At 39.0% G+C, this 18,480-nt stretch overlaps 1 long non-coding RNA gene across 1 annotated transcript in view; it reads right to left on the reverse strand.

The window, feature by feature from the left end:
• Positions 1 to 1,846: 1,846 nt before the first annotated feature.
• Positions 1,847 to 18,480, reverse strand: part of LOC113973261 — a 56,154-nt gene continuing 39,520 nt past the window's right edge. The window contains exons 2-4 of the long non-coding RNA XR_003536180.1: positions 17,505 to 17,568; positions 3,337 to 3,426; positions 1,847 to 1,942 (exon numbers count right to left, since the gene is read on the reverse strand). This is a non-coding gene — a long non-coding RNA (uncharacterized LOC113973261). The remainder of the gene's footprint in view (positions 1,943 to 3,336; positions 3,427 to 17,504; positions 17,569 to 18,480) is intronic.

Raw genomic sequence — 18,480 nt, forward strand, 5'->3', positions numbered from 1 at the left:
GCTGCCCTTGCTGCACCTGCTGATGAGTGCAGGCACTGTTAATTTGTTTCTGCCCCAAGCACTAGGCAGACCCAAAGGTGGATCAACTGGCTCAGATTCTCTGTTTTCTCCTCAGTTCGTCTCTCTGTAAATAATGGAATATCTCTCTCCACCATACCTCTCCCTTTCTCCAAGCAATGAAACTGGAGCTGTGTCAGGGCAGCTAGTCCTTTCTTTGCTCTGATTGAACAATAATGAAAGGATGGGAAACAAAGACTAGCAGCTTTTGAGATTAATCCCCCTTCTGTTCTCAGCTGTCAGACTTATTTTTTCCTTTTTTCAGCTAAATCAGGTCATTATACTACAAATCTTTACTCTGAAGGAAAGATTAAACTCAGGTATTTTATTTTCATCAAGGCATAATATTCGGCACAGAATAATTGGCTATAGTTTCATCTGGATATTTGTACAGGGCCTCCTATCAAATTCCACTAAACCCTTACTGACTCTTTCCATTTTGTTGAATTCCTTAGGATCTTACTGTAGTAGACTCCTGGTAATCAGAATCTTGCACTCAATTATACTTATCTTCACATCTCAGATGTCATGTTTTCATGAAGCATCTTTAAACAGTCAAGAGAATTAAAAGGTCTTCAGGATTGCTTTGTAATAAAAACAGTAATAGAAGAGAAAAAATCCATAAGCTAAGTGTTTTTTCTTGACATAGTATTTTTTTTCTACAATGAAAAGGAAGAAAGAGGAAGGGGAAAAAAAAGCAGGAAATAAGAAAAGACTTTCGGACTACATTTAACTGCTTCAATGCCAACAATAAACATATCAGCTAAACCAGAAGATGAAAAAGGCATAAGGTCATCAAAACCAAGACTCATTGAGCCAGTGTCTTTGGATAGATACTTCCACTTTCTCAGTATAAAGAGTGCTATACTGTATAGAGAGAGCAGAGCTTATGCTGTTATAAAATTAAAACCAAAAAACATTCAGTCTATTATGGTGATCTTACGAGAAGCAGGTGGGTTCCTCACACATTAGTAAACTCTCTGGTGTGACTGTTGGCTCTACCTCAATGTTTCTTACTTTACTGATTATTTTATTGATAGCGCCTTTTTTTAAAAGACGTTATCACAGAGGGAAAGTATTTTCTCAACCAAGAAAAACTGACTTTATGCCACATCTACTTTACCTAAAATCAATCCAACAGTAGCTTTGGGATTTAATTTAAACAGGGAAAGACAAAGCATGACAAAAGCACAGGGCATAACAACTCAAGATGGGCCTCCACTGAAGCACGAGAAGTTTCTGCTGTGCAAACGAATCAGAACATTTCTAGACCTATAGTGTTTCTGTTCATATTTTGCTTTGTTTTCTGTTAAAAAAATATTGTCAATTTAGAAGTAAAAGCCTATTATGAAATTCTTCTTTAGAGCCAATAAAAGACAATGGGATCAACTGATATTTGTAGCCCTTGAAAAGTCAGGTCTCATATTATATAATTCCTAAAAATATTTATTAAACATTAAGGGTTATTCCTCTCAGAGGTATCAGATTTTCATGATATAAAGGTCATGGAAGGAGTTAATATCAGACTAGGTCCTGCACAGGCTATTTTGTTGACTCCTTTGCTCTCTTATGAATAAGTAGCATTTCAGACACATTTTTTTGTATATGCAGTTCAAAGGTAAATTTAGTCCTTGTACTCTATGGTATAAGCAGTCCATTGACTTTGGGCAGGAGAATCTTAACGAGAATTTCCAGAAATATTGCTTGGATCAGCAGTGGCACTAACAAGTTTGAAAGGTACAAGGCAAACAGTATCCTCTGAATGTGGAAATCTACAACTCACCTCTTCTTCCAGTTACTTATGTCTTGTCTGATTAATACCCCGAGTGGTTTTTTCAGTTTTCTCCTTTGGTTGAGCTTTGAGTTTCTCTTTCATGTACCACTGCTGGGAAACAAAATACTCCATCATGAGAAACATACCAAGAAATAAGAAACAGAACAAGTACAATGGCCCCGTGACAGCAATGGGAAAGCGTTGCTCAAAGCATGATGCTGGGCAGGGGCTGTAGATTTAATGATGGCACCTCAAAGTCACTGCTCAGGTAGGACCAGGGAAAGCCTTTTGCAAAGATCACCAGCTTCCATGATCCTAAAAAGCCAAACCAGCATTTACATCCAAAGTAATGAGGGCCTTCACCATCAGTGAGTAAGTGAGAGAACCATATAGAGGAATAAGTAAGGAAATAAGGACAGGTAAAAAGTATTTCCAAATAGGTTTCATAAAATACTTGGTCTTCTAGAAATTTTGAATTTCGCTCCTCTGTGTTTATTGCTGAAGAGGCACAAAAGGGGGTATATAGCACCAGGGGTAAGGAAGACTCTTTTCTTGGGAAGAGAGGTGGAAAAAGGAAAAAGGGTGAAGAGTTCTTGCTGACTGGCTGCAGCTCAGCTGGTGTACAGATTGGGATAAGAGAGGGTAGTCACCAGGAAGAGCCATGCCAGCACCCATTTGTGACATCAAAACCCTGTCCTGTCACGTAAACTGCATAAGAGGACTTACACTGAAGGGAACAAGAGTTCCCATGGATGTATAGAGGATCTGTTATTCAGGTTGGTTCACTGAGTGTTACTCTGCCATGCCAGATGTGCTCAAAACACAGTGCACATTTGCCCAAATTAATCTACCTTAATCAGATTGCATGCAGCTTCCTGTTGTATGTAAACTGATGATCTCAAAATGTCAGCATTGTCCACTAGTCCACACCAAACTAATTTTTCCAATTGGGTCAGTTTTAATTTGAGTCTTATCCTGCTATTATGGGTCTCTGCACCATGCACTCTCAACTTCCATTCTTGGTGAATGGAAGAGGCACTGCCTCTCTGCCCTTACACTATTAAATGTCAAATTTCAACATTAAAAAAACTGCACAAGGCTCAGGCTGTTTCAGAAGGACTGATCTGCAAAGTAACTGGAAGCCAGTTTAGGAGCCAGTGGTGCTGTTTGCAGAGGTGGATTATAACCCTTCTTATGATAGCTGCTATTGCCATTGCCAAGATCACTGCTGAAAAGTTCCTGTGGCTTTTCAGAGCAAACGACTAACTTTAGTCTATTTAAATATATGGCTCTCAAAACTAAGGCAGTTCAGAGTTGTTTAACATGCAATTCACTAATCACTGTTACAAATGTGGCAAACTCTGAAAGAGGCCTGAGGAAGCAGAGCCTCAACCATTTCCATTGACTCTCGTACCTCAAGTCCTATTTCCAAAGCAATTTAGGCACCTGGGGGTTGATGTGACTTAAGCCCAGAGCTCCTTATTCATCCTTGAAAATGCACTCACCTCTTGTATTACTCTCTTCCCTGAAGCCAAAAGGCGCTCTCAGAAGATGGTCAGTTCTCAGCTCTTTCACTGGTAAGTGCAAGAAAGCATCTACAGACCAAATGAAAAAGTTAAAAGAAAATATACTAATGGATTTATAATTAACATTTATTTTCTTACTAAACAAGTTTCCATCCCTTCATTCAATTGATTTAAACTGAAGGCAAGAAAGTGATAATAAAATTGATTTAGGATTTTTAGTAAGGAGGGGTCATTCCCTGACATCGTCTAAAAGGTTCCTTCAAGTGAAATTAGGTCCATTTCTTATGCTAAGAGTTTCACTGGTATACTATGTATATCAAAAAGGAATTTTTACAAGGGCACATAGTGACAAGACAAGGGGGAATGGCTATAAACTGAAAGAGGGTAGATTTAGGTTAGATATTAGGAAGAAATTAATTACTGTGAGAGAGGTGAGACACTGGAACAGGTTGCACAGAGAAGTTGTGAATGCCCCATCCCTGGAAGTGTTCCAGGCCAGGTTGGATGGGGCCCTGAGCAACCTGGTCTAGTGGGAGATGTCCCTGTCCACGGCAGTGTGGCTGGAAGTAGATGATGTTTAGAGTCCCTTTCAACTCAAACTATTCTATGATTTTATAATACTCTGGGCTGGCTAAAAGCCACCCAAGCTGTCCTGAACCTGAATAAGCACTCTGGTTAGAGTAAGAGCAGGTTGGCCTGTTTTCAACCAATAGGCATGTCTAAGGACAGTCCTGATATGCTGCAATTCAATTGCAGTTTCAGATGTACCCTGGAGAGCAGTAGATTGCAGTGATGTTAACAAACAGCCCAGCAAGATCTGAAGTCCTTCAAATGCTTGTGGGATTTGTGGACCTAACAAACTTACTTGCCTTTGAACATCTCAGACAGGCAGGCAAGCAAACACTATGCCACTTTTAGAAACACAGAATCAAATCAAAACACTAGTGAAAACTTCATAAAAGTCAGTAAGGAAATCCTTCTTCTGTTTGTTATTAATGGTTACAAGATAACTTTTACTTATAGTGCCCTGGGGACTTATTCAGTAGGATGTAGTGACACTGATGAGAAGGATTATTTATTGTTTATACAGTTGCTTACAGATGAAGGCACTGCATAAATATTCTGGAAACTATCATTCTGTGAAAAAGCTCTTGATAATGCATCAAAATACTTCCTGCATCAAAGTTATTCTGGACACTCTCTTCGCATCACAAGCTATATTTGCAATGCTCAGAAAGTCTGATTGTATTCTTTATCTCACAGTAGCTGATATGCAGCCAATGTAAGAAATTCATAGTTTGTATCTGGTATTCATATAGTACCAACAAATTGCAAAGCATATTGACATCTAGAAGATTAAAAAAAAAAACACGAAGAAGCTGTGGGCTTGTTTGACAGAATTTAAAAAAAAAAGTTTAAAAAACTGCATTAATGGGCCATGGAACTTGCATTCAGAAAGGATAAAATAGCATAAGCAACAAAAACCTCGCCATTTTGTGTAAACACATTAAAATATACCTCATAATTTCTAGGTTGTGTATGAGCTCAGAAATATTTTAAGTAATAAAAGACACACTTCTGTCCATAATCTCCAAAACAAATGTAAAAAGAAACTTTATGTACCCAAGGGGCAGGTCAGATGGCACAGAACACAGTGCAAAACCTCTGGCTATCATCTTCAGCTCTTTTACTCTTTCACTGGTACACCAAGTAAATATATTGGTCACAGGATAGTTTCCATGACTTCCCGCTCTCAGTAAGTAGCTCCTCACTTTACGCTAACACCATCAACAGTACTGATTTATTGATCAGTTAGATGTATGAACTCGTCATATGACCTTTAATAGAGCAATTCTCACCAGTAACCACTCACACTGGAAGGACCTGCTCTTTGCCCCATGAGCTCTTTTGTCTCGTGTTCTGTGTGTTAGGCTTCTGTGAAAATTTGGCTTATTCAATTTTTTTATGTCTACTGAGCATGAATTTTTATATATTTGAAGCCTGTTACACAAAACACAACTGAAATTGTTCTCCATCGTGCTGCTTTGTTCTCTAAGCTCCAGGTCCCCGGGTCCAACTTTTCCTATAGGGAATGTGCAGTCCAAACTAGATATCAATGAACTAATAACCTCTAATTAATAGAGCAGGAAAGACATCTCTAGGAGGTCATTTTAAACACCTACCACAGGGTGAAATAAATCTGTGTCAGTAGGCACCCATCCCTCTATGCCCATTACAGAGTTGGCTGCTTAGACCAGGCACCTGACTTCTAGTATCTTAACACCGGGGAAACTGAGTGCCACCATCACTATGCTCAAGTGAACTAAGCTACAGTAGGGCTATATTTAGCCCATAACTAATTACAGAACACTATTTAGGAGACTAAAAGTTTGGGAAACTTAAATGCAGGCTTTCTGAAGCCAGTAAACCTTTTTTTTTTTTTAATGGGAGAGAAATAATATCTTTATCTTGTGGGAGACATGAACAGAACAAAGAGCCTTTGTTTTTCCTGCAGAAAGCAATCCTCAGTGATATAACTCTTCAAAAGTTTCTGTATGCTGAAAAAGATTTTCTGTTAAACTCTTCTGGGCAAATTCATCTAGGGTGTGTTAAGACAAATCTAGTTACACTGATCTATTACTTCTGTTTGAGCACTCAGTTTTCTTCAATTTAAAAACAACATAAGGGAATAGGAAAATGTTTAAGCAATGAGACATGACATACTATACCATGCTGTACTGTTGATTAATGTGTATCCCAGGTGGATGGGAAGTAAGACAAGTGCCTCCACCATATGCGGCTAGTGCATTAATCAATATTAACATGTAATAACAGGTACAGAGAGAAGGTACCAAAGAAGAGCTGTTTCTGGAGCCCAATCCTGGTGTGATGACAATGGGGGACTGAATCTTTTTGACACAAGAAGTCAGCCCGACCCCTGAGGCTATGACCTTAGAAAAGAATGCCATAGAATGTTGCAGATGCTAAAAGCTTACTTGAATTCAAGGAGAGGTAGGGCAAGTTCACAGATCAGAAATATTTTCAGGCTATAAATTCAAAGAAACATCTCCAGGCCAGGAAGTCTCTGAGCTGCAAATGATTGGAAGCAGGGTGAGTGCCTAGGGAAGTACCACATACTGTGCACCCTTTTTTTATACTCTTTCCTACACACCTCCTTTTGATGGCTATCAGGGACAGGATAGAAAGCTAGACAGCCATAAGGTATGACCCCATTCAGTGCTCTTATAGTCTGGGTTTTTATGTCCTAAATTTACAATGTACAACCACTCCCCACTAACTCTATGCAAGTTGTTTAACATTCAGAGTGAAACAGTACATGCAGCTATATGCACATCTCCGCTGAGCAACTGAACAGCATCAAGACTTTTAGGTAACTGCCTCACTGCAAACACTGGCAGGAATTTGGCATGATCTTCCACCACAGAGACCTGATACCACCAAGCACCCACTACCAGTGATGTAGCAGCTCCCTTTTCAAAGCTCTGATGAGGCACAGAGCCTTGAGAGGCACTGTCTGCCTGAAGGTGGAAAACCAGTCAAGAGACGTAAGTCAGTGCAGTATGAGGCACTGCAGGAACCCCACAGCACCATTGCTCCAGACACAGGAGAAGAGTGGGATCCCCCCTTGGAATGAGGTAGCAGCTCTTGCTCTCCACTGAGTTCAGAAACAGTCCCATTTTCTACCCTGCCAGGCAGAAAGCTTATAACTCAACTGCCATGTTATGGAAACCAAAGAAATAACAACACCACATTGCTCATTGAAGCATATTAACATGCCCCACAGCAGTCTCTTTATGACTGTTAAACATTTACCCAAGATACTGAAATAAATGTCTTTTTTATTTATGGCATCCTCTCTAGACTCTCTGTTACTTCCAGCCCCTCCTACCAGCACAGGAACCAAAGTGGTTCAGTAGCCCAACAGCCAAACAATGCTGCCAACTGCCTATTTTCAAATTAAACTAAGCTTCTCTAATGCTTCTAATTTAATGTATTAATGCACACAACAAAAGCAAATATTTTGGTTTGGCTTTTGTCTGATTCATGTGGTCCTGGGCTTCAAAATTCTTTTTGAGAGGCCAAGGTGGCCTTAAAGTTACAATTTCAGTACCTAAGCTAACAAACAGATTTGAATGCTGATTTTCCAGCACCATAATTTTGAATTTAAAGAAACTTCTATTTTAAAAGCGAAGAACTCTAAAAACTGGATATGCCAGTAAAACATCTCAGCTATGTTTCATCCTTTGTCTCCATTTTAGGCAACAATAGGGACCATCTGTAACTTACATCAAGCTATTAGGATCTGTCACTGTGTTGATCAATAAAGACCTCACGACTTTACACTTCAGTCCCAAGCCTTAACTACTTGTTAGACAGCCTGTAATTTCAGAAAGGGAAAAGAGCGCCTGCAGGTGTTGAATTAATGCACCATGAAAGCAGAACTCTTCTGTGTTGCAATGGAGCTAAAATCAGGCTTCTCTGGTATTGCTGACAGTATTCAGCTCCCAGTATAGTTCTAACTTTGGATACATAGGCTACCTAGCAATTTTGTCACATCTTGGAAATAGAGCGCGGGGAAAAAATCCATTTAGACTCTTACAGCCATAGGACATATTTACCATTTGCTAACAGACTGTTGTGTTGTGAATGGAGCCTGCTTCTCCAGTCACACAACACAGAAAGTTTCTTTTCCTTCACTAAAACTCTCAGAAAGGAACTCAATAACAAAAAAGTCACTGATTTCTAAGAAAAATAAGCAAAATTGTGATGTTAACAAAAAAAAATCCTCAATAAAAGTCAAACTTTGGAAAAAATTTATCTTGAATGAAAAAAGTTTTAATTACTTTTTTTGTTTATTTTAAAATCAGAACTGAAACACTGTATTGAGTAATTTCAGTGCCACCGATCCCATTGACTTTGGACAAGAAAACTGACATAGGCAGTGAAGAAAAGCCATCACCAAGGCAGCTGCTTTTTAAGCAGACATCTGCTCAGCTATACCTCTGTGGGTCACATCTAGTTGCTATTCCATATGTGTGACATTTCTGAGGCCAGATTGTGGCTTTATCTCCAAGTATCTTAGTAAAGCTGTGAAAATTTAGATGTCTCACTAAGGCCATGTTGACACCTGTCTCTGCTACTATCCTGTACCACTGAGTCACCCCATGGGGAGGAAGAGGCAAACCTTCAGTATTGAGGTGGAGGTGAAGATGTCTGCTCAGTATTTTGAGTACAGCTGCTCTGTTCCCTTGAGCAAGTTTGCATGTCCTGAATAGAGCTAGTCATCAAGGTGAGGTGATGTAGACAGCTGCCTCAGGCAGCAGGCTGCCAGGCATGGAATTCAGCCTTTGCTGTCACTACAGCTGGAAACATGAAGGGCAGCAGCGACTTCTAGATGGGAGAATGACGGCCCTCATTCATGAAGCAACTACCATTCCTCTTTTCCTCTCAGCAATGATAAATCGGGCTCCTCAAGGCACTCCCTCTATTTTTCTCTGCCTTAGTTTTACCCCCCTCCTTGCTAAGAAATCTTAGATGCAAGGAGAGACCCTCTCCAGGTAACTGCTACAGATTTTGGTGTCTCAGTGAGTGCAACAGCTTATGCTACCTGTGACCTTCTACAAAGCCAGGCCAGGCCAAATGTTCTAGCTAACAAATCTACTTATCGTGTCAGTCCCTAATACTCACTGAAGTCTGATTCACAGCATTCTACAGTCAGAGCAATGCTGATTAGAAGGGGCCTCCAGAGGTCATCTTGTCCAACATTCCACTTGAAGCAGGGCCACCACAAGCACTAGATTAGTTTTGCCCAGCTATGGGCAAATATCCAACATTAGAGATGACTCGGTCTTTCTAAGTGACCTGCTCCAGTGCAACACTTACAAAGAGCAAAAGCTCTTTCCTAATGACAAACCTGAGTGCAGTCTTTGGCTGTTGCTCCTGGTTGTACAACCTGCCGCCACTGTGAAGCCCTGCAGTTGTATCATCTTTGTGACTGGCCTTCAACCAGTTTGCCTTGTTCTAGGTGCAACCTCACCAGAGTAGACTAGGGAAGAGTAATTTTTATTAGTCTACCTGCCATACTCCTCCTAATGTACCCCGCATGATGTGCCTCCCTTTCAATGAGGGTGCGCTGTCACCTATTCATTTTGGCATTCACCTAGTCCTTTTCAGCAGAGTTGCCACTTGGACAGTCAGCTCCCAGTATTATTGGTCTGTGAGTTTATTTTAGGCAGAGGACCAGAGCAAAGATAAAAAACCCCTAAACACCGCACATCCATACGAGTTCAAAAATATAACATTCAATTCCCATTATCTCCTTACTTCCCCCTTCTGTACTCACACTGCCCACACTAGGCAGTGATTATTAAATTCAGCTGTTGGAACTGCCAGTACCAGAGCATCCACAGATGTTTTTAAAAACAGGCTTAAGATCATGACCTTCCCAAATGTAATCACAACAACTATTATTGGCTTGGTCAGTATTTATACATGTTCATATAGCCAGAGTGTATTAGGATGAGAACATACATGCAGTGCAGGGGAAGGAGTCTCCAGTATATTTCACTGCTATGTCCACACAAGCAAGTAGTGCAGCCCAATAAAGGAGGATTTGTTGAGTGAAACAGCTAGTGCTGAGGACTCACTTTACATTTTATGAGACTTTCAGGGCATTTTATTTCTGACTAGCTCCAGTCTATTCCTATGGATTTGATCAGCCATGACCAGAGTGAATTAGGTGCAAACTTGGGACCACATCTTTCGGTTTACTTTCATGTACTCCCAAGACCTCTCTACAATGTGAAACAAAGTATTGTAAATTGTAAAGATTAAGATTTGTGCTCCAGAGGTACAGTCCTGATTTGAACTAAAATGCTAATACAGAGGTACTTATAGACTTTCTTCTTTGTGCACTTCCTGACCCTATTCCTTGTCTCTCAATAGCAAGAACAACAGAATCATTTGGGTTGGAAAATACCTTAAGATCATTGAGTCCAACCATTAATCCAGCACTGACAAGTCCACCACTAAACCATGTTCCTAAGTGTCACATCTACGTGGCTTTTAAATACCTCCATGTATGGTGACTCCACCACAGGGCAGACTGTTAATGGAAAGGGGAAAGACAAGTATTGCATGAAAAGTACTTCTGATAGAACTCAGGCCTTCTGACTGAAGATAATATCCCATTTCTATCAATGTGTGTTTCATTTTACTTTCCCCAATTTTAGCTTTGTTTGTGCTCATTTACTCATTATACATCATTCAAACAGAAACAAAACAGATAAGAACGTTAAACATCATTATATAACGTGCCTTACTTTGAGACCCTAACAATCAATATATCACTGTGATTAAATGCAAATTTCAGATGTTCAACACCATTTTCTTTATCTCATGACTTCAGTACAGGAACCGTTATTGTTTCCTTCTCTGCCTCATGTCTCTCACTGCCTTGTTTTTATGGCATGTACTAGTGTAAGATACATCCTTCCTGATGCATTTGAATGTTGCTCAGTTTATTTACATCCAGCAGTACATTAATACTTTTCTCTGTGAAATGTGAGGTCTTAGCTATTCCTTGGACATTAATGTAGTTGAATATGACAGGTAGAACTCTCTTACATTGTTAAAGTTAACGATCTGATACTTTACAAGACGAGACATCTCAAATCAAATTGATCGTATTAATAGTTTTATTCAGCAACATTAACAGAAGTGTGTTGCTCCACAATGTCCTCAAGCAAAACCTTTACTGGCACATTAATGGTGATAGAATGTCCAAATCCATAGTAAGAGACGCTTTTTATTTCCATAAAATGCAATTACAGATAGCCTAAAATTCTACATTAGAAATTGGTAACCATACCCCTCTCTTGAAAGCCCTGTCTTCTGTGAGAATGTATGGATAACTGCTGCATGCAAATCACACCACTTTTTTGACAAATGTCCTGTTTTCAGCTGCCTATGATAGAGAAGAAGAATATCTGGTGGAAATCGGTTGAATGAATTAGCTTCCGAGGTACTGAAGTATTTGGGAACCCATTTGATATTAGGAAGAGGGGAAGGTAGACAGCATCTTGAAAAATAAGACTTTTTCTAAGCAGCAAGACACTACATCATTTCAAGTCTATGTGATAGGTGCTAGAGAGAATCTGTTGAGGAAGCCAACAGGGAAGGGAGCTGGGAAGAGCAGGTATACTATAAGTCAAAATAGGCCAGTTTGACAGTCATTATTTAAATCTGTTGAGAACCTATTCACACTGTACTTACTATCTCAGTCTACCGGGCCTGAAAGAACTTATTCAAGCTAAAGGTTTCCTCAGCTAGAGGAATGCTGCACTGGCCCTCATGCACATGATCAAAGGAGCAGTTTCTCACACAGATCAAAGGCCAAATTCAACAAACTTTTCTTCTCACAATGGCCATGTCATTTAGGTCAAGCTGAATGCCAAGTATCATTGAAAAATTGCAGAATTTTCAATTTTAAGATTTTCTCCTTGCCAGATTGCCAAGTGATCCAACTTATGTTTCCAACACATATATACAGACATCCTCTCTAAAGCTGCATATCTATATAAACAACTATGATAATTAACTAATGCCACATAACTTGGAGTAGGTGCAATAGGATTATCTGACACAGTTTAAGGTGTATTGATAAAAAGAAAGTATCTTCTGCTACATTACTTCGAGCATCCAAACAACTGAAAGCCGAAGAGAGTACAATTCAACAAAATCTTCCATCTCCATCCGTCCTTCCCATTGTGTCTATTTGCCTAACATGACACATCTAGAGAAGAAAACCAGGGTCACATATGGTGTAATATAATAATAAATTCAGCCTGCAAAGTGCTGCGTCAGACCACCACTGAGAGGGCTCTGCCTCAGATTCTCTGACTGTTTTTCTCTGCTGATGGCAATAGTTTATCTTTACTGATAGCAACCTGAATTGCACAGCACTGCCTCATTATTAGACACCATAGTAGCCACAAGGCTTACACTCATCAAATATACTAAGCAGTCTGATTATCACAGAATCATATAATGGCTTGGGTTGGAAGGAAACTTAAAGTTCATCTAGGTCCAACACCCCTGCCATGGACAGGGACACCTCCCACTAGAACAGCTTGTTCAGAGCCCTATCCAACCTGGCCTTGAACACTTCCAGGGATGGGGCATTTACAACTTCTCTTCCAGTGCCTCACCACCCTCACAGTAAAGAATTTCTTCCTAATATCTAATCTAAATCTGCCCTACCATACCAAAGAGATATTTTGGATGAGCTTTGAACCTTGTAGCAGTGGTCAAAACTCTGGCTTGCAAGGGCTTGAAGTTTTCAGCCTGTCTTCTTTTATAGTCTTTTCAAATAAAAGTGCAAGACAGCCCATGAGATGTGGCGAGCGTGCCCAGAACCCCCTGAAGCAAAAGGCTTGTGAGATATTGCCTTAGAAGAGTAAGATTCTATCAAATCTTCTAAGAAGCCTTCAGTCACATAGAGTTTTGGCACCCTGCTAGATCAACAAATAGAAAAGGCAATAAAGACCATCCCAGATCAACAAATAGAAAAGGCAATAAAGACCATCCCAACTAATAGGGTAAAGAAGTCTACATGGCAAACCCTTCTGCCATTTCTTCTATGTTTTGTTGCTTTCTCCCCAGGTACAAATGATTTTCTGTGCCTATAATTTTCAAGAGAGAGACTTTGAAAATGTGTATGATGCCGCAAAGTTTGCTTTGCAATCCAGCAAGGTCTGCAGCTGAAAAATGAGGCAGCAGCAATCAGGGAAGAACTGCAGACAATTGTTCCACAGCCGCCGTTGCTGAATTGTAAGCCCGCACTTGTGAAGTAAAAAATCTATCTCAGATAATTGACATTTATTTGATTGAAACAGCAGGGTGCCCTCCATCAGAATGGGAGGAGACCATATGGAACAACAGTATGAGTGGAGATAATGTTTGTCTGCTGAGTGTGTCAATGTGTTTAGAGATTATTCATCGGGCTCTAGGGATTCCAGTATGGTAATGTTTCAGCTAAATTAGAATCAGATTAATTGCCTTAATCTAATGGAAAGACAATGTTTATCAAATTATTGCTCCTTCACCACATGATATTGCGGTGTCATTACTCTTTGAGTTTAAAAAAAAAATCCCAAGGCTTTCTTGTATCACATCTGCTCATGAGCTACTTAACAGTGCTGATTTTTCCACAGGAGAGTTAGTGCAGTTTATAACTCTATGAAGAAATTAATGAATTAGAGTAAAAATCTTGCAGAAAATAATTCTCCATATTGTGAGTAGACCTTAAACTACATAAATTGGAATGACTTTGCCTTGTTTTGGATTTTTTTTGGAGGGACTTTAATTTTGCTCAAATGTAGATACTTTTTTTTCTTGTTTTAAATTTTGTTTCAGTGGAAGGAGGTGGTGGGGTTTTTTTCCTAAGTAGCACTAAAACTGAAAAATACAGTAAAAAAAATAATGCTTTCCTGGTTTTGTCTCACGTTCTTTAAGTTCATTTTCATCTGAAAATTGTAATGAAATGACAAAAAAAAACTGAGTGTGCAGATAAGATGCCTAAAATCCTTCAGATATACTTGATATTATTTAGTGCTTAGTGTCATTTTAGATCATCTGCCAAATGCTGACATAGAGGAGACACAGAGTTCTTCAGCTCCTTCAAAATGCAGTGCAAATCTGCAGTTCTGGTAAGAACTGCACTGCAAGTGTTGAATGCCTCAGACAGCTTGAATGGTGCAATAGCCTCCAAAGATGTCTTTTAAAAGCTGATTCCAGGCTTTTTACCCTTGGTATTTTAGAATATTTTCAGTATATGCCATACATGCTAAATCAAAACATTAAAATATTGGTGTTTTTAAAACTTTATCTAGTAAGCACAATCCTCCAAAGGGGTAGAAGCATGACCTCTTCTCAAAAGAGCTAATAAATACCAGGAATACCCCTCCAACCTGATTTTCCACTGTGTTGTGCTGACTGAAAAGCCCTGGGTTTCACAGGACTTTGTGTATCAAACCAGAACAATAGAAGATAGTCAGGCACTTTGTCTCTGCTTAATTTATAATGGTGACACTGTGTTTGTGAGGCATTCAGGCTACGTGCTTAAGAGAGCACTGAACAAATATTTTCTAGGCTTCTATAGTAACTAATAGTTGTTCCTGCCCTAAAAGGGTCATATATCCTCTCAGGACATATTTCACTGAAATTCTATTTAATAAAAGTGAATACCTTTGTTAGTCAAGTGTTCATAATGTCTATTAAAACACATAGTTTATAAAAATGGGCCAAACACAACCACAAGAGTGATTGAACACTGAGCAGAAGGCAGTGCTTACACATTCTATGCCCAGCAGCTTTCTCTCCCAGGTACAATCCTGCACAAAGATGCCAAGTTTTTGAGGCACAGACCCATGGTGGCAGGGTATTTGTTGTGCTAATACTTTAGGATTCAGTGTTTCCATAACCTATTTCCCTAATCATTTTCCTCAGACATGTAAAACTACGTTTTCTGGCACTTCTAGAGGGACAAACTCTCCTTCAATCTTTCTTATTTGTGAGACATTAAAAGTTCATGGTAACTCTCCCACGAAAGGATTTGAGTTCTAAGCCTTACTTTATAAAACATAGATCAAAGTTGAAGTGACACATGCAATGTAAATTGGGCTGCATAAACCAGATGCACTCTGAAGCCATGATGACAAAGCCCTAACTACTTGCTCGTTTCCGAGTTTCAATACAAAACTGTTAAACCCCTTTTGGCTACCTAGTTTTTTATATACCTCTTTGAAACTAATGGACCATCTGCCCTCTTTCCTGGAGTTTTCCCACTTTTGAAGTGAGTGAGGTTCCAGAAAGAGCCATGGTCTATGGCAGACAGACACTCACTCTCTCATCACTCAGTGCTTGGATCTAACTTCATACCTTTTATTCTGAGAGCTTCAGCAACAGCTTCCCCATTGTTTGCCCTGCCATAGGAACTGTGAACGGCCAGTCCAGCCACTGTCCGCTGGGCTCCTGAGGTCTGTACAGCACAAAGATCTACAGCCATGTCATGCTGGGCATGGGAAGACACTTCTCACATCTATATAACTTAAGGATGATGGGACTTTCTGAGGAATTCTGTGACTTGCTGAATAACCCATATCATGAAGACACTATTCAGGAAAAATATTCTAGCTTAGTATGCATCTATAAGCTTAGAAATTTAGATGGTTAATCTAAATGCTTAATTTAAATAAATGACTTATTCATTATCTTTAAATTATCCACTAACATTATTTGGAAATGATTTAAAGTAGCTGTAGTCCCACACAGAAGAAATGGTAACATGCTGTTGGGGAACCTTTGTTGGTAAAATTATATGGATTTATCTGTTTTGAAGTAAAAAAATGTTGCACACATAGGACACTCCATGTGGTAATGAATTAGAAGATTTGCAAAATAGCAGCAGGGGATAGTGTTTCTGAAGAAAAGTCCTTTACTAGAAACTGCAGGGTACTTCAAAATTGCTATTATTACTATCTATTAAAAATCACAGTGTTAAAAATGCATAGAATGCTCTACAAAAATATTAATGTTATGATTTATTCCTTGCTCCAAAGAATTTAAAACACAGTTCTGCCTCCAGAGACACTGTTGCCATACTCTCGGAAGTTTGAAGGACCCAACAAAGTCAATAGAAGCTGCAGCCTATGATAAAGGGCACAGCTGGGCATTGATTTTATATAGGTAAAGCTAGCAAAGAAATGTAAGAAAAGCAATATATTCAGGTCTAAGAATTTTGACCCTGACTCCTCTTATAGTCTGGTTTAATTGCACTGTATGAAATTCTGCCCTCATTGGGAGTCAATGGAAGTTTTATCATCTATTTAAATGCAAATTCAATTGACTTCAAGGAAACTTTCCCGGTTTAGTCAGCATGTGTATACATATACGTATATTTGAAACAAACCATATGAATGAATTTTGGAGAATGCAACTGTTTGTTTTATTTGATTTTGGCAGTACAGTTTTCTGGCACTCGATCTTTGTCAAAACTAGTATACACTAAGAAATGAAATGACTTATACCTCTTCGGTTTATATACCCAAGCAATGGGATAAGACTCCCAGATAATTAATTTTGATTACAGTTTTATTCCAAGCTGTCATTCACTCATGTATACAAAGTTCATAAAAATATGTGGACTTCTCCATAGAAAGTCAGAGGTAGCTTTAGACCCAGGAATGTCTGCAGTGAGAGGAAAATAAGGACTGCCGCCCTACTTATTTTCCTGTGCTATTTCTTCATTGTTTTGGAGCTTTACCAGCAGAGCAGAAGCCTGTGCTGGTATGACTTGGTAAATATCTCGCAACTTCAGTATTCAACCATGATATCTGCAGAGCCATCACAAACTGTTGCATCAATATGTATATACTGTAGTTACATTTCCAACTACATATAACTTTTTTAATCTCTAACATATATAGGTAAAGTACCAAAGTAAGATATTATATATATGCTATACAGGCAGCAGAGTAGTGTTGCAGCAACTTTCTACTGTTCATTTACTCAATTTTTATCTAATTACAGCAAATTATAACACCATTTCTGAGCCAACAACATTGTTGTAACTGATTTTCTGCTTGAGCTGTACAAACACTAAAAAACACCTGAAACTGGAAAACTCATGGGCTTAATTGAAAAAAAACCAGTTTGTGGTAAACAAAATGTGCCAAGGTTTTTCACCTGGAGCACATTATTACAGCTGTTAATAAAACCTGTTTAAATAGCTTCCATAATACATGAGAAACTGCTCAAACAGCTCTGGATGCAGCTCTTTAGCTTTGTTTTGTGGGAGTAACCTAGTGATTGCAGTAGAAATAAAGTGACCACATAATTCAGTATTGCAGGACTGGTGGCTCCTGTAAAGGGATAAACATTGGTCTTTGTCACAGTCGTAGGCTTCGAAAGACACACTTGTACTTTGCATCCATGCCTCAGAAAAAAAAAAAAGTAAAGAGAGCCCACAACACTTCTTCAATTGATTTGCCCTTTGTCACTGTCACAGATATGTTTTCCCTATTTTGACAGGTAGTTGTAATTCTATTAGTAGCCCATCGACTTACCCATGAAATCGATCTGTGTTGGGCTAGCTGGGTCTTCTTAACCTAGGTGATTTATTGCTTCTGCCTGAGAAAAAAAAAATTAAAAAGAAGAAGAAAAAGAAGGTCTTTTGCCTCCACAGTGAACAAAGTACCTAAACAGTGTCTGAAAATGAATAATTTTAGCTTGGCTTCTGGTTGTCCCAGTGGCAGATGAGCTTTAACCTCTCACCGACAGTTTTGCTGAGATGCCTGCTGATGCTGACATGTATAAATGATTGTCAATTTCCCTTATTAATTTACCTGGCTGCCTCATGTACAAACTAGAAGATCTCATTCACCCTAAATGTCCTCAGCACCAATCTATTGTGTTTATCTACTTTTGTGATTTCTCATTGGGCTGCCCAACTGCCTGAAACTGGAGAACTGCTTGAAACCCATTCAGTGTTTATTTGCTCCAACAGACAGAAAATTGGGGCACCTACCATTGTTGGCATTCTGGTTTAGGTCAGAGAAACAGATTAGTATCAAACGCTTCTTATGCAGTGGCATCTGAAGAATGATTTACCAGAGTCTAAAATGATGTCCTGGAACTTTAGATGATGTCCTGATACCTGTCTTGATTGCATTAATTCTTTCTTCTTTCCTCTGGATCAGAAAAATAAATTACTTTTCTACTGGCCAAAAAGCAAGTTTAGTTGTTGCAGATTGTTGTGTGGAGCTTTTCTATTATCTGTAAATACAAATTTTTGACTGTGGATACAAAGAGATGAAGATTTTTGTGTACTTGGTTATCTTAACCAAAAGTCAGTTCATAGCTGCTTTTCCTAATAGGCTGTGTAATCAAGGCAGAGATTTAAAGAAGAACTACTCTTTAGTACCTCTCCTTTTTACATAATGGTAGGTAGGGTCATTCATTTTTTCATCAAGCATGTGCAATTAGTTAACAAATCCCAAACTATTTTTATTGTTTACTAGAAAGAGCTACACAAGTAAGTAG

The sequence above is a fragment of the Neopelma chrysocephalum genome, unplaced genomic scaffold (genome assembly GCF_003984885.1).
Source record: "Neopelma chrysocephalum unplaced genomic scaffold, ASM398488v2 Primary Assembly neopelma1_23b, whole genome shotgun sequence".
Taxonomy (NCBI): domain Eukaryota; kingdom Metazoa; phylum Chordata; class Aves; order Passeriformes; family Pipridae; genus Neopelma; species Neopelma chrysocephalum.